Source organism: Hemibagrus wyckioides, linkage group LG13 (genome assembly GCF_019097595.1).
Source record: "Hemibagrus wyckioides isolate EC202008001 linkage group LG13, SWU_Hwy_1.0, whole genome shotgun sequence".
In the NCBI taxonomy this organism is placed as follows: Eukaryota; Metazoa; Chordata; class Actinopteri; order Siluriformes; family Bagridae; genus Hemibagrus; species Hemibagrus wyckioides.
This window is the reverse complement of record NC_080722.1, coordinates 6,612,501-6,629,798: the sequence shown is the minus strand read 5'-3', so window position 1 is coordinate 6,629,798 and position 17,298 is coordinate 6,612,501. Positions and strand designations below refer to the sequence as shown.

At 38.4% G+C, this 17,298-nt stretch overlaps 1 protein-coding gene across 2 annotated transcripts in view; it reads left to right on the top strand.

Annotated features, from left to right (window-relative positions):
• The window catches only part of chrm3b (cholinergic receptor, muscarinic 3b), a 125,061-nt gene that overhangs the window by 36,345 nt on the left and 71,418 nt on the right, over positions 1–17,298 (top strand). Inside the window, exon 3 of one of the 2 annotated variants that reach the window (XR_009206389.1) lies at positions 2,658–4,089. The exons of the other annotated variant lie outside the window; for it this stretch is intronic. The gene's annotated coding sequence lies outside the window, so the exon portion shown is untranslated. Of the gene's footprint in view, positions 1–2,657; positions 4,090–17,298 lie in introns of those variants that run through there. 2 annotated transcript variants of the gene reach the window in all.

The following is a 17,298-nucleotide window of genomic DNA, read 5'->3' as shown; positions in this document are numbered from 1 at the left end:
GGTCTTCGGATCTCAGACATGAGAGAAAGTCTTGTTATTATGGAAATGTAGTCAATTTTCCAAGATTGGATGGAAACGTTTATTCACCTTCAGTATAAACACTTTGTCTTGATCAGGATCAATGTACAGTAGTAGAGGCACTGGATGTAGGGTGGGAATTCATTTCATTAAAGGGTTACAGATTTTACAGATTTATTTGATTTATTTGACATACTGGTTTTACATACTGGAAAAGATTTTCATATTAACAATTTTCAACAGAGTAAACTACTTATTTTATTTTATTTTATTTTATTTTATTTTATTTTATTTTATTTTATTTTATTTTATTTTATTTTATTTTATCTAGTTATGTATTTATTTATATCTTTATATATTTATTTATTTATTTGTTTGTTTATTTATTTATTTACTAACTAAAGAGTATACTCGTTCACAATAATCATACAAATAGACCGATTTAAAACACATTTCAGTAAATGAAACTGTGGACTGCTGATGTTGGGGTTAGTTCTTTGCTGCAGTGTGTTCTGCTCTGTGCTGGAGGTCTGGTCCAGTCTTCTGGAGTGCTGAGGAGTGCACTAATTTAATCAACTCTGTAGCATAAAAAAAGGTCAAAAGACTTTTGCCAGTCTGTCCACAGATCAAACATCACGAGCGCCAAATCTGAGCAGAAGTAAGCCAGAGGAGACGAGATCTTTAACTTCGGGCTTAATTATTCTATAATTACTGTTATCGTTAATTATGGAGGGTGGCTGGGTACGTGCATTTCTGAAAGGTCAACACATGCTTCACAGTCTGTCTAGAGATCAAGCACTGTAAGCACACACACACACACACACACACACACACATATCGAAGATTTCTTGCAGCCTGATGCCAGGGCTATCTCTGGCTGAATTATTAATTATTGAACATTGTTCTATTTGGGAAGGAAAAGCAAATGCTGTTCATAAACACTGAAACTGGAGTTGTATTAGTTCAGCTTACATACAGTGATTATCTTCTTCTACAGTATACGTATGTGCAATGTGGAAGAGGGTGTGGCTTAAGCCAGAAATGATATCATAAAGGCAAACACTTGTACATAAATAATTAGTTAATTTTTGTCATGCATTCATCTTCAGTAAGAGATTTAGGCGCAGTCGGGAAGACGGTGGATGATATACTGGGAATGCTGGAAACAGGGCCAGTCTATTGTAAGGAAAACAGAAGCAAGTGCGACTTAAAATCTCCTTAAGAGCTGTGATTGTCCAACATGTCCAACATAGCAGTGGTTAAGGCGCTGAGTTGTTGCTTGGAAGGTCAGTATTCAAGCCCCATCACTTCACTTCAAAGCTGCCACTCTTGGGCCCCTGAGCAAGGCCCTTAACCCTCTCTGCTCCAGGGGTGCTGTATCATGGCTGCCGCTGAGCTCCGACCCCGACCTCCAAAGTTAGGATATGTGAAGAAAGAATTTCACTGTGCTGTAATGTATATGTGACAGTAATGAAGGCAATTTCCAAATGAAACAGCATGCACATGAAATACAGAAGACTGTCATGAGAAATAGTGACATGTCATGCTGTTTAGTGCTTTAGGTAGAAAACGGTCTATTTTATTGATTTTTATAAAAATGCTTTATGGTATTTTGTTGCCCTCTAGGGTACATCATTCGTGCTAAGCTAGATGTTCTTCATATGATCTCGGACATGGCCAGAGAATGACAGAAATCCCAGAGAGATGCACTGGAAAGTTTCAGATATTCCACTGTTTGATGATCTTTTTCCCACAATGCACATTGCTGCTCTTAAAACTGAGAAAAGTCTATATCACATAATCCAGCATAAAGCTTAGTGATATATAGATTCCCTCTACCCTCAGGGACTCTCATACCTGTAATTAGCATAAAAGCTAGGAAGGTATAGCAGTTGACCAGGATAGTAAGATATAAGCTTATCAGTCTTTATCTCTGTCTGTGAAATCGCATGCTCTTCTCTGCTTCTGAGTGTTTTCTACTCATCTATTCATCTGGCAAAATAAAAGCATAAAATTGCCTTCAAACATCAATAACCACATCAATTAAAAATACTATTATTTTTAAACATGAGATGTGAAACACTGTTTCTATCGAAAGACATCGTTTATGGCCAGAATCCTCAAATGATTCCCTGCCTTTTATCATACCTTTGCTCATCACACACACACACACATGCGCACACACACACACACACACACACACAGTTCCCTTTAATAATTTCATCACCCCGCCTTTCTCATTCTCCTCTCTTACTTTCTGTTCTTTCTAAAGAGAAAGCAATGACACTGCTTCATTAATAATAGTCTGGGTTTTTTAACAGACCTACAGCTGAATACATTGCAAGCGTGTGACAGAAAGAGAGACCGAAAATGCTTTTAATGCTTTTAACACCTAAATGGCTTCATCACTATTAAACACAAAGCCTGTGTTCCTGCTTTTGAACTGTCTCAGACCATGACAGCGCTTTGGCATCACTCTAAAAAAAAAAAAAAAAATGTTTTTTTCTGAAAACCCACACACTTTTCTCTCCACATGGCACATTACCTGGCGCTCGTTACCACTTCTGATGGCGTGTTTGTTGATTTACCCATAACATTTGGGAATCGTCGAGTGATCAGCCTCTCGTTTTTTTTTTCAGATTGCGTAATGGACACTAATAGCCCCACGGGGGTGTGTGTTGTGATTGAACAACAAAAGCCGGCAGCCTTCCCTGTGATGTGCGTTAAAAAGGCAGCTTCATTAACGGCAGCGTGTGTTCCAGTCTGCGCTGAGTGCTCTCCGGAGCGCTACACACAGATGGGACTGCGGCAGGAGCCAAAATGTTCCGAGCGCTCATTGGACGAGAGTTGAGATTTAAATTAGCTCTGATAATACGCTAGCAACATGTTCTAACGTACTGTCTACAATACCTGTAACTGTACACACTTGTATACAGAGGTTCTTTGGATAATTAACTTGGGTTCTTAGCTTTCTGAAGAGGTGCTACATGGAACGTCTGGAATAGAAATCCCTTTCAGCTTCCTAGGTCATAAAACAAAATATATTATTGCCTTGAATCAGAGATTTTGCAAAGATTTTCAGCAAAACATTTAGGTTTAGCCATCTTAACCATTTTGCATATCACCTGCTAGGACATAGGACGCTTTTTTGCACCATGTCACGAATTGCGTCATTTGGTTTTGCTCTTAAAGCAGCACAGTATTCTCTTTACACAATGGAAAAATAGATCTGTTAACCATACAAAGAACACCTGGGAAGAACCCCGTTCCCTCCTAACAGTACTCCTATAAATGTTTCCTATAAATGGTATTAGAGGTGTTCTTTACCCTCTAGGCAACGACATTTGTGCAAAGCTTTTGCAATGCATTTTGGGATTTTTGGTGAGTGCACTGGATGTTCTCCGTCTGCTCTGGGACATGGCTACAGAACCACAGAAATCCCAGAATGATGCACTATAAAGTGACTGAGTGAAGTTTCAGACATCAGCTTGATATGGGATTTCAGCAGTCTGTGTTAAAACTGAAAATTGGCTACAAACGCTATCATTTAAGGCTGTACCATATAATGAAAATTAAATCTAGTGATATTTAGTAGTCCTGTTCTAAATGGGACTCTCATACAGCACATGCCTCTAATTAGCATGGGAAAGAGGAAGTTATTAATAAGCTACTGGACTGGACTAGCTAGTTGATAATCAGTTATTGACAGAGTTAGTGAGATATCCGGTTGTTTTTGTTTGACTGTCTTCTGTTTCATGTAGAATTTACTACTTACTTTTCTTCACCACAGTTAACGCAGACCAGCGTGAGCATTTGTCATCAAAGTGTGTTTTCGAAGGCATCCCTTATTTTTCAACCGAAATATCCAAACCCTTGCCAAAAACAGTTATGAAAGGAGTGTTTAGGACCACACAGCTTAACACAACAAATGCCTAAACACATCCAAATTAGATTTTTCCCCATTCACTACTGAAGCTCAAAGCTCAAAGAGGTAAATTTCTGCTACAAATGATAAAGCAATGAATGTTAATTACCGAGACGTGGACGCGTGTACATGCCTCAACAAAGATACTCGCTCCTGCTTGTCTTTGACGTTATGAATGATATAATATGGAAATATATCAAAATTAGCATTATAACATGGTGAACATTTTCTTTTTCTTCCCTTCAGACTGCTTTTGTGGTTTTTTTTGGAAGTTGAGCATCTCTTAATCCAATTAAAATGTCCGTGTTTGTAGACGTAGCAAGCAGTCAGCGTGTGCCCTTTAATGAAACAGCTTAGCATTGACGTAATGCCTGGTGCAATTCATTTATAAATGACAAGTTTCATTAAAGAAAGCTGCTCTGATGGGTCTGCTGTATGTATGTGTATATAACGATGCCTCCAGTATGGATTCCATTAGTGCAAATCAATATATAATGATGCACCATCTCGTGTATTATCTAATTAGGGGGAAAAAAACAGTTGATTTAGGCTACAGATGGAAAACAAGTGGCAAACTAATCCCAGCGGGTATTATTTTATTAAATAGGAAGTATTTAATAAATATTATTGACTTGAATACACAGAGCCCATAAAAAAGGGACAGCATTGTGACAACAGCTTTTGTGATTATTTTGCCAAATTGGCATTCATCACATTCCTGCTGCAATAACTGGAGAAAATGGGGAAGCCTGAGGTTAGAAAAGGCTAAACAATAGCTGTGAAATAACCCCTTGATTAGATAATCTCTGCCCTCCGGTAACTACGACATCCGCTATTCCTTTACTTGACACTTGATGTGCTGCAAAATGCACAAGCATTCAGCTTCAGCTATGTGATACTCAGAGACTGTGAGACAAAGATCTTTAAACTTGTCTGTAAAGGGGGTAAGATTGCACTGAGAAGTTCATTTATTTATGTATTTTTGATCATTACGGGTTCTTAGCTGCTCAAGATTAGTAGATTTGACCATTTTGTTAACTCTGTTTTACAAGAATATCTAGAGCAGCTTCTATTCTTTAACAATTTTCATTACAAATTATATTATTGACCCTTACTTGAGTGTAAAGTAGAATATTTAAAAATTTTTACATTAGTTTTATATGTTTTTTAGTACAGTGGAACCCCGGCATACAAATTTAATTTGTTGTTGAGGTGAGTTCTTAAGGTGAGAATTTGTATTGTGAACCAAATTTGCACATAAGAATTAATCTAAATGCAGATAATCCGTTCCAGCCACCCAAAAATATTACCAATATTACCAATTTCCAAGGGTCAAGGGCACACACAGGACGTCGTTCCACCAAGCTTGAGCTGAAAATAGAACAGATCGCCCATGCCACCAATCTGTCAATAAAAAACATGTGAAAAATCACCTAGCTTGCCAAAGGCAACGCTGGTATTGTGGGTTGACTCTTTTGAAGCAGCTTTTGCTGACTAAAATTTTTTTTGTAAAATTCGAATAACGAATTTTGGTTGGCTTTCCACTGACCCAAACAAGTTTTGAACAACTCCCAGACATATGTGCGACTTAGCCGGCATTTGGTATGTTCGTATGCTGAAAGTGCTTTATATGCTGATGTGAATTTCTTGCAAAATTACAATTCTTAATGTGAAAGTTCATATGCCGAGGTTCCACTGTTATTAGAAATAACCCTTATTTGTCACATATACATTACAGCACGTTGGAATTCTTTCTCCGCACTTCCCAGCCTTGGAGGTTGGGGTCAGAGCACAGGGTCAGCCATGATACAGCACCCCTGGAGCAGAGAGGGTTAAGGGCCTTGATCAAGGGCCCAACAGTGGCATCTTGGCAGTGCTGGGGCTTGAACCCCCAATCTTCTGGTCAACAACCCAGAGCCTTAACCACTTGAGCCACCACCAGTTCTTACCCTTTTTTGCTTTAATGACAGTGTGACCCGAACTGGTGTAGACTCCACAAGTTTGTGCAAAACCTTAAAATAACTTATAATTTTAGATGAAATCCATCAGAGTGTTGTATAAACACATGCTTCAGTACAAGAGATTAGACATGAGGAAAAATTCGACCTTTTGTACAAAAGATTTGGAACACGGTCAGTCATCACATATTTGCTTACATTTAAACCTGGACCTAGAAATAGTGCAGAATGTTAAATATATCAAACAATTACTTTCTTTGTTTTTAAAATATTTCAAAACTCTAAAACTTTCTGCTGATTTCCATAATAAAATACCAGATTTTCAATGTAGTCTCAGAGCTCAGGATTCCTCTGTAGAGTAGCATCTTTACAGCACATAAATAAGCATTAAAAGCACTACTACTTTTAAAATAAAATGTCCCAAGCTTTGTGATCATGTGCATCTTTCTCTTTAAAAAAAATAAAGTCTTTTCATTTACCACTTTAAAGGATTGTTTGGGGAACTTTTGAGGTTCCTTAGAGAACTTTAACAGTATTACCTTTCAGAGCCCTTTACAAAACCAGAAGCATTGACCAACTGAGGAGCCATTTTGTCTCGGAAGAAGAAAAAGCCTTTATTCGTCATATACAAATTACAGCACAGCAAAATCGTTTCTTTGCATATCCCAGCTTAGGAGGTTGTGGTCAGAGTGTACGGTCATCCATGATACAGTATCTCTGGAGCAGAGAGGGTTAAGGGCCTGGCTTAAAGGCCTAACTGTAGCAGCTTGGTGGTGCTAGGGTTGAACCTCTAACCTTCTGAACAACACCTCATAACCTTAACTGTTTAGATTGAATGTCCTACAAATGTACTTGTTTAATCAGTCAAGTAGGATTTACTGTCGTTCTGACCACCATGTACAAATGTAACATTAGGGTTAAAATATTAAACTACACAGTAAACTATGAAGATTGCAGAACTGTGAATGTAAAGTCTGTTGATATTCCTGAGTAGCAGTATAAATAGTATGTAAAGTGACTTGGGCATAAGTAAATATTATGTCATAGTAATGAAATGAGGTGAGGTAGCTGTTAAGGTATCTCATGGCCTGTGAGAATTAACTGTTCATAACTCTAGTCATCCTGTCCCAGCTGTTTCATAGCCTTCTTCCGCATGGGTGGTGTGCAAACAGTTCCTGGGAAGAGTGAGATGAATCCTTCCTGAGGATGCAGGACATCCGTATACACCTCTCAGTGCAGATGTCCTCGATGACAGGAAAATACTGCCCGGTAATAAACTGGGCAGTCTGTGCCATGTGCTGCAGTGCTTTCCTCTCTGAGATGAAGCACTTTCTGTGCCAGACAGTGATGCTACAGGACAGGATGATCTCAGTGACACACGAATAAGGATCAAGATGAAGATGTTTTTAATCACTATAAGTATGGAAGGATAGGGAACCTAGCATATTGCAGATAAGACCATTGGTGTTTCATTTTCACGGATATTATGGAAGATGCCAGTGCAGTCTGAACAGTTCTGTTGATGTTTAGGAAAAGGTTGAGGTTTAACTTGCTGTACTTTGAGGCAAGTTATAATTAGTGTCTCAGATGGTATAAGTCAATACAATAATCCTACACCAGAAGAAGACTCACTCTCAAGGCAAACACTATGGCATATATAACATACAGAAAACAGTGGAATTTCATCCATCCCTCTCATCCCACTTTAACTAATCCCTCTATCTCTTCTTATGTCAGACCCTTGACGGATACCCAAACGGCAGGCATGTGTTAATATCTGGTCTACTATTAGACCCTTGAGCCAGGGACTTAACTTTCAGCTGTTCAGATTAGTGCACTGCGTCTCATTACAAAAAATTATAAAAAATTAAGAAATGTATTGTAGCCATGATCAGTATTATAGTAGGGCAAGTATCAGTCAAGTATGTAGATAAAATGAGGAAACAATGACCCAGAATTGCTTTAGGAATACATGCAGGACTGTGTAAATATGCTAGTCAAACATTCAGGCTCACTGTATATACACAAGGTAACTTTACAAAACTAATTATCAGAAATGTTTTTGTGTAATAATCATTGGACTGTTCAGTACGGGGGAAAGCTGAAATGACATAACCAGGAAGCAGAAGGTCTCTTGATTCGATGTTAGTAGATATCAGCTTTATAAACAAGACGCAGATAAAGTTACTGTTGATGATTGAGAAGCAACACTGGATCATCTGTGGCTTAAATACACATTTGTTGAGGTAAAATAAAGATGAGTCACCTGGTCCACCATGGGAACGGTGGTGTTTTCAATTCGGTCTTATTGGCAAACCACCAACATCAAGATATCACCTTTTTAAATGTTTCTCAGCCAATTTTGTCCCTCTGGTTGAATCGCTGCATGACGTGTACCAGTCCTGGAAAGTAAAGCTCAGCAGCAGCAGAAATGCCGGGCGGCTTGGATTAAGTAATATTTTCAGGGTAATAAAGATATGAATTACATAAAAACAAATACAAAACAGTCTGTTTCTAACACTTTTTAGTCATCGTTTATGTAATCAACATATGGCCGTTGAGCCAATTTGCTCGATTCGAAGGCTGTTCTGCTGATTTGTTTTGTTTTTGCCGCCTCTCTACAGAGTCTTTAGCTATAAATTTTAGTCTCAGGTCGAAGTCACTTTGGATAAAACTTTGGATGAAAAGGCTAACACCTGCTTCCTTCGAAACCCCCCCCCCAACACACACACACATATCTGTGTGCATTCTCCTACCTGTGTGCATAGTTAACATGGGAGAGAGTCATTTTATCCTTCTTACCCAGAGAACTTGGTCAGTTAGACCTGGCTGATACTTCTGTATCTGTGTATTTGTGAACATATGAGGGCATCATGCATTGGTGGGCTTATAGGTGTCTACCATTAGACTTGCACGGGGAGAGAAAATGATTAAACGATTAAACTGAAAGACTTGCAGTTTAGATGAAATGTAGTGGATGATATAATGCTTATTTTGTGGATCTGAATCACTGTACCATCAGGAATTAAAAACAAATCAGACTTCCAGTTCTGGATTTTATTCGGAAATTCACCACAGTACAAGACCTTAAAGATAAGAATAATTTTGCATTGTTCATGCAACACTTTAGCTAGCTTGTTAACATGAATGGAAACACTACTTATTGGAATGTGAGCATGCATGATACCGTGTAATGGACTGACGTTTCTCTTTCCGCTCTCTGGAATCTACGCTTCGTGCCCATTACCCAAACTTTGGTGTTATTTTTTCTCCTTGCATCACAAAGACTCGAGTTTTCTTAGCCGTGGCCTTTCTCAGCTAACGCTACCGAGTCTGGATTTTTTACTTTTGTTGTTATATATTTTGTAGTCATTCTTTTGTGGATTTCTTATTGTTGTTGAATTATATTTTGTGGAATTATTCTTCCCTGTGTTTTATATTTTTAGCAATTTTTGCCATGTCTGTTTATGGACACTAGACTTTACATCATTGTCTTTCTGTTGCTTTTCCTTAGTACCTTGGGATAAGAATTTCAGTTTCTGACTTCATCATGCTTATTAAAGACTCCTTAATCCGCATCTGCCTCCTGTCTCTCCATTTGGGTCCACTCAGCCACATTGATTACGTGACACTGACATCCCATCCAGGGCGTGTTCCCAAATCGTTCTCTATATTTCCCACGATTCTCTCTGACGATATTTCCCACGATTCTCTCTGACCAGGGTGAAGCAGCTTGTACATGAACAGTGCTGAGAACCAGTGTTGATGTTCAATGTTTTAAAAGCATAGAAGGGTTATGATGTCATGGATGACACGTCTCTCGACATCTTGTCATGTTTTCAACGTTTTCAACGTATTCAACCAAACACACTTTATTGCCTCATCCAGTCAGCTGCTAATACGTAAAAATGCGCTGTGAGGATATTGGATGTGATCATGCCATAAACCCTTGCTTTTGAGAAACTAATACACAAAAACATGCATACAAAATCTCTCAGACTACTGGCCATGGTTTGCTTTCGTATCAGATGTGCTATCTTCAGATTAGAGGGCAACTCAGGATCCTATTTTACACTCAAGTACCCTTTTACATGACTTGCAATATAGCTAGAATCCAATCAAAGCCTAAAGGGCCCTGTTGTGTCTGTCAGGTTATGAGTTTAAATCCCAGGACTATCAGTCTCCAGCACAACGTGGGTCCTGCTCCTGTTTCTCCTATTACGCAGAAGCCAGGACAAAGATGCTCAGCTTGCTGTTTGGGGAAAAAAAAAAAAAAGCCTCGCTAATAAGAAGCGAAGGTCTCGTTTTCAATTTAACCTCACCGTACCGGGATGTGTCAGAAGACTGTGTATGCGTATGGGTTTGTGTGTCTGCCCTGACGCCTTTCTTCATCTGAGCCGTGTATGAAAGGCCATTTCTCTCTTCTCCATCACCTCAATAGACCTGTGCCCTTCTGTCTTTGTCTCTGTGTAAAGCTCAATTTTAAAGAAGGACAGAGACGCATGCCGTGACTTCAGGTGATTGGTAAATCCTTATAGGCTTTCTTGTTTGCGAGTCTTTGGGAGCAGTCTGAAGCCTTACATCTCTCTTACTTCCTCATGGCTTTGTGGAGCATTGCCTTGAAGTAGTAGCTTTGATGGGTGGTGAGTGAGGTTGGGGTTTTTTTTTTCTTTTCATTTTGCTTGGTCTCAGGTCTTTGTATGCTGAGGCCAGGCGGGCAACATTTTTGTCATGTTTTTTTTACTGTAACATAAAACACCCACAATCATCAGTGACCTCCACCGCATGCCATTTCCTGTTTACTGCCTTGAATCGTGTATCAAAAATACGGCAAATTTCTCTATCAGAATGCCATGCTCAAAGATTCACGTGTCCTTGTTGCTTGCTACTCAGCTTCATTTAGCGTGAAATGTCTCTGATGGAATTAAAATGATGAAATATTTAAATAAATTAATGTTTAGTGTCAGATTTATGTAATCATGATGGATTGTTTCTGTCCGCTGTGAATACCTGTGCTCCATCCTATCATCCCTGGTATCTGTGTTCATGTCTTATTTTCCCTCTTGTTTCCTTGTAGGTTTCTGTATTTTCTTATATCATTCTTCTTTGAACCATGTTCTTTTTGCTTTCTTGGACCCTTGCAACAGTGTTCTAGGTTTCTCGTACCTTTCTTGTTTCTTTGTGAATACCCAGACTCCTGAAAGAAGAAGAAGAAGAAGAAGAGGAAGAAGTAGAAGAAGAAGAGGAAGTTTCATTTTTAATGATTCGTTTGTTCCTTGTGCTATGGATTCCTTGTACCCGAGTTTTTCATGTTTGCTTGCTTCCTTGTTTCCTCTTCCTTCTAACTGCTTTCTCTTCATTTTCTTCTTTCCTTGTCCCTTGCAACTACTCATTTTTCTAGGGGAGAAAACTTTTTTATTGTAGTATTCTTTGTTTTCTTGCCTAGACTTCTTGTCTAATTGTATTTTCCAAGTGTAGTTCCTCTTTTGACTCCTGAATATTATTTATTTATTTATTTGTTTGTTTGTTTGTTTGTTTATTATTTATTAGATATTTTGTTTTCTACACATAGAAATCATCAATCCACCAATAATAATAATAATAATAATTATTATTATTATTATTATTATTATTATTATTATTATTATTATTATTATTATTATTATTATTATTATTACTATTATTATTATTATTATTTATTAGATATTTTGTTTTCTACACATAGAAATCTCCATCAATCCACCGATCAGCCATAACATTAAATCCACCTACCTAGTATTGTGTAGGTCAGACCCATCAAGGCATGGACTCCACAAGACATCTGAAGGTGTGTTCTTGTGTCTGACACCAAGATGTTAACAGCAGATACTTGTAACTCCTGTAAGTTGCGAGGTGAGGCCATCCATTTTGGCCTTTGTCAGTCACTCAGATCCTCACACCTGCCCATTTCTCCTGCTTCCCACTTCTCGGTCTAGCTGTTGATGGAATGGGCAAAAAATGCAGACTCGTCTCTCAGAGACGAGAAGAACAGAACTTTGTCTTGTAGTGTTAAAGGGCTTCTACAGTTCATTTTAATTATCTCTTTTGACACATTTTCCTCTCTCTGTCTCTCTCTGTCTCTCTCTCTCTCTCTCTATCTCTCTCTCTCTCTCTCTCTCTCTCTCTGTCTCTCAATTTTAACAAGCCTTATTGGCATGACCATATACATGTACAGTATTGCCAAAGCATTATGACGAAGTGAAGAACATCTCTTATTAATTATTTAAGGGACATAGCAGCATATATATGAATATAAGTTAATATCGTTATTGGGATCTGAAGATAAACAGGGCTGTGTTTCTCCCTTACTCCCTCTCTCTCTCTCTCTCTCTCTTAATTTAAACTTTCATTATTTACTCTTTGCTGTTTTACTTTTGTACATTTTGCTCTCTTTGTCTCTTTTTCTTCCCCTCTTCCTCCAGCTCTTTTTTTCTTCTTTCTTCTTTTTCTTTTTCTTTCTTTTTCTCCTTCCTTTGTCTTTTTTTATTCCTGACTCTCAAGGTCAGAAATCTGTGTTTGGCACAGGCACCTGAGTTTTTCCTCTTCATTCTTGCTGTGTGGACATCCAATTACTCTGTTAGGATTTTGGTATTTGGCCAGCATTCAGATTAAATCCCCAGTGTGTGTGTGTGTGAAATAGCTGAATCGTAGCTGTGCTATTGGAACCTCTGAAGCTCGATCTATACACTGGCTGCTCGGTGTGGTTCCTCTGTAATGTGGACACACTGTATGATAATAAAGAGTAGAGACGGGGAGAGCAGAAAGGCTGTTTGGCCGCTTGCCAGTGGAAATGACTGGACTTGTTAGACAGCATGGTTTCCTCAGTCAGCAGAAAGTGTGTGGGTCATTCCGTGTCAATGCAGTCAGGGTGCTTGTTGCATGGCTCACATTTTGTTCATTCTCTTTTTAATTTGTTGCTTCTTACTTTGAGACAATGTCTGTGAGGTATTTCGGCTGAATGCAAAACATTTTTTCCAATCTCCAAAAAAATATATAAAGTTTAATAGAATATCTGTATAGAGTAGAATCTGATCGAATAGTGTATTTATTTTATTTTATTTTAATTAAAAATATTTATTTTATTTTTTATTGTAATTACCAAATATTTATTTATTTATTTATTTATTTATTTATTTATTACATATTGCTGAGATCAAACTATGTTTTACTAGTGAGTCAGCATCATGGCACGTCAAATATGTAGTGGTTTTTTGTCATTTTTATCTTGTAATTTTGCCAATATCTTTGACCTTTGATTTTCTGTGGTGGAATTTTGTACTTTTTCCCCCCACACTAAATACCACATATAAAAGGAGCTGGCCTTCTGTGGTAACTTCTGAGCATTCTGGAGATATTAAAGTCTAATGATTTTCCAGATAAGATTTTTTATAGTATTAGAAAATATGATATTTTTTCAGGTGGAGCAAAAAAAATAAGCATTGACAATGTTAGAATTCAGCCGAAATAGTTTAGAGACTTTGGTTTTAGGTGACAAGAAACTTCTCTTCCCTTCTCTTCTCTTCTCTTCTCTTCTCTTCTCTTCTCTTCTCTTCTCTTCTCTTCTCTTCTCTTCTCTTCTCTTCTCTTCTCTTCTCTTCTCTTCCCTTCCCTTCCCTTCCCTTCCCTTCCCTTCCCTTCCCTTCTTCTCCGCATTACATATGGGAGTAATAATAATACATTCTACAAAAAGTCCCATCCATAATATATCACTGTCGTTAAGACTGTGTTATGTACTTTGTACACACTTAAAGAAAATGTCTCCAGTGTCTTTCAAAACGTCTCCAACAAAACCTTCTCTACCCTTGTCCTCCACAAAATAACTTTGTGTAAATTCAGAAACATGAGCTTCAATGTGCTCTTCAACTCTTCAGAACAGTCTGCATATACAGATTCCTGCATAAAGCACAAAGTCGATGTGTGTAACAGGGAAACCCGAACAGAACAGGACACACTGATCCAGGCGCTGCAGGGACGAGAATGAGTACAAGCTCAGAAATGAATTCTGCTCTGGGAGATAATTCTAGGCTGAGTGGATGTGTTCCAGACTAAAAGAAAGCCTTCATTTGTTTAGTCTAGTCTAGTCAAATGTACTCCTACAACCACCACCACTAGCGATAATAATAATAATAATAATAATAATAATAATAATAATAATAATAATAATAATAATAATAATAATCCTGCCTCAGTAAATGTCACCCCGATACTTATCACCTCTTCATTACCTGACACTCTGGACTCATTACAATTCATATACAATCTCAATCACACTACTGCTGATGTCATCACACACTTCCTACACACAGTCCTGAGCCATCTGGACACTAGTGTTGGAAATTGTTGTTAAATTACTACAGCACAGCATTTAACCCTCATCACCGCCGTCAAACTCATCAACAAGGACTGTCCATCCCTGTGTCAGTGGATCTCCAACTTCCTGACAGGCAGATCACAAGCAGTATGAATGGGCAAAAATGTCTCACCCTCCATCACCCTCAGCACTGGAGTCCCCCAGGGTTGTGTCCTGAGCCCCCTTCTGTACTCAGTGGCCATTTTTAGCTATTGTCTAGATTGATGATGTCACTGGTGTGATATGCCTGATGATGAAAAGACCTACCTGGAGGAGATTAAAAACCTGGTGCCAGGAGAACAACATTCACATGAATGTCAGCCAAAGGAACCAAAGGATTTCATAGTGGACATCAGCCTGAAGCAGGAGAGGAGGTTCTACCTTCATGAACCCTGTGGTGATTAGTAGAGACAGGACCTTCTGATACCTTAGTGTTGCATCATGGAGAACCTGTCACTTGAACAGTCTGGTGAGGAAGCCCCATCAGTGTCTTTACCATCTTAGACACTTTAAACTGCTCTCTAAGGTCCTAAGGACCTTTTACACCTGGATCATTGAGAGCACCCTGATAGAAAGCATCACAGCCTGTTGATATGGCATGGCTGAAGAAGAGCTGAACATGGCTATATAGTTATGTATTCATAGCAGCAAATAAAGATTAACCAAAGCAAATGATTGTCTCTACACTAATAATCAGTATAAGTGGAATCTAACTGTGATGCACTAGGCAAACTGCCCCAGTATCAGCAGGATGGAGGAAATGGTAACAGGAGGATTGATAATTGGAAATGTTCCATTGTAGCACAACAATATCCGTATTAAAGTCCAGGAGGAACTGCTGTGTGGGAAAGTACAGGTGTGCAGTGATAGTCCTGATGGGGGGGGCAACAGTGCTGTGAGGAAGTGGCTGCAGTGGTTTAAATGATCAGTTTTAGGAGGTTTTGAAGATAAGAAGGGAGTTTTAGAGAAGACTTAGTCACTCCACAAAGGTAGGAAGATAGGATAGTGATCTGGCCTATGGAGTAAAGAGAGATCGATTTTTTGAGATGAAGTGCCGAATGATTCAGAGCCTGTGAAGTGAATTTGTGCTAATGGCAATAAGTAGAGTCTTGTGTCTATACACAAGAAAGCTGGGAATTGTGGAAAGTATGGATCAAAGCTTCAGTTCCAGGCTTCTAGCAGTTATGGAGATGAATTGAAAGCTGATTTTATTTTATTGTTAACATGTTTGTCCTTAGAGAATTTGGCGTTTGGGATGATGAAGACGTTGAAGCTTGTCTGATTTGCGGAAATACCACAGGGCAAACCAGACTGACCTCAAACACAACTATACCATCAGTTAGTACACAACTACTGTAGAAAAACCGTGGACTTAAAAGGATCATTACACAATATACACAAGCAATGAGCAGGCAATAAATCAAGCAGAAAGTTACACAGATGCATTGTGGGGCACTGTGGTGTAATCCAAGATTAGCAAGGGTCCAAGCACAGGGCCTAGACTAGGAAAATGCGAAAGAAGGAAATATCTAGAAACATAGAAACATCAAGGCTTAGACTTCACAAGGAGGCATTAAACACAACAGGGTTTAAATTAAGAAACTAGACACAGAAAAGGTGAACACAATCAGGTGACAAACCAGTCAGAGGATAAGGTCAAGCTGGAGGTTTGCAGAAAGAAAATCTGCATCTCTCTCATTCCATCTACTGAAAACACATTTTGTTCATCTGAGAAGTATCCAAAAACATTTTGGTTTGTTTTGTTGGCTTTGAAATAGTTTCTGATATGCACTGTTCTGATGGACGACTTGATGACTCTGGCTTTAATTAGTATAGCCTGTATTAGTGATGTGATCAGTTCTTTACAGGCTATGCTAATCTATGCCAGAATCAGCAAAGCACGGGAGCCAGAACTGTCTGTGAAACTGCCAGATTAATTTGATTTTCTTCTACTTTTTTATTTATTTTTATTTATTTGTGAAGTCTGTTTATGTTGGGCCTCATTTACCAGTACTTTTAGTAAAACTGTTTTGATCAAATGTAGTCTTGGGTATGTTTGTCGATGCTAATCACCTGTAAATGACCACATTTATTCATTTTAGTGATGCTTACATAAACGGCAAAGCTTACAGAGAGCTGAAAGTGACAAAAAGGACAACTAAATGGTTCAAAAGCACAGATTAAATGTCGAGTGTGAGTAATAAAGCTCAGCCACTGCAGCATAGATGTCAAGGAGAAGAAGAAGAAGATGATGATGATGATGATGATGAAGAAGAAGAAGAGGAAAAAACTCTGTCAAATTTACATATACATCTGGCATTTGGCAGACGCGCTTATCCAGAGCGACTTATAATTTATCACATTACTGAGCAACTGAGGGTTAAGGGCCGTGCTCAAGGGCCCAGCAGTGGCAGCTTGCTCAAATACATTTATTGTCATTTCAACAATATCCAGCTGGTGCAGTATACAGTGTAATAAAACAGCGTTCCTCGAGGATCCTGGTGCCACATAAAACACAGAACTACAGGAGACACAGAACTAAGTACACTACATGCAGTACAATACAACATAATAGCTGACGAGGGACAGTGCAACACCAACCAGTACACCTGTTTAGTAATAAATAAAGTGCATTTGTAATGAATATTAGCTGCGCGTTCACATTCTGCTGAACTTCTTGTAGGATATAAACGTTCTTTTCCTCAAGCAACACGTTTTTCATGACTTCCACATTCATATCCACCTTCTTGTCTTTATTTAGCATTTTGTTTGACTGTATTTATTAACGGGTGTCTGTGAACGTTTACTGCAACCTGATCTCATGAGAAATTTGTGTGAAATTAAACGAGCGAGTGCTATGTGGTAGGATTCTGTTTGACTTTATACATAAGTAATGGCACACCTCATTCTTAACCATTATTACTTTTCATACAATGAGAGCGTAGTGGTTTGTTGATTTGTTTACTTTGTTTCTTGGCTTGAATCTTTTATTGCTTTTATTCAGTAAA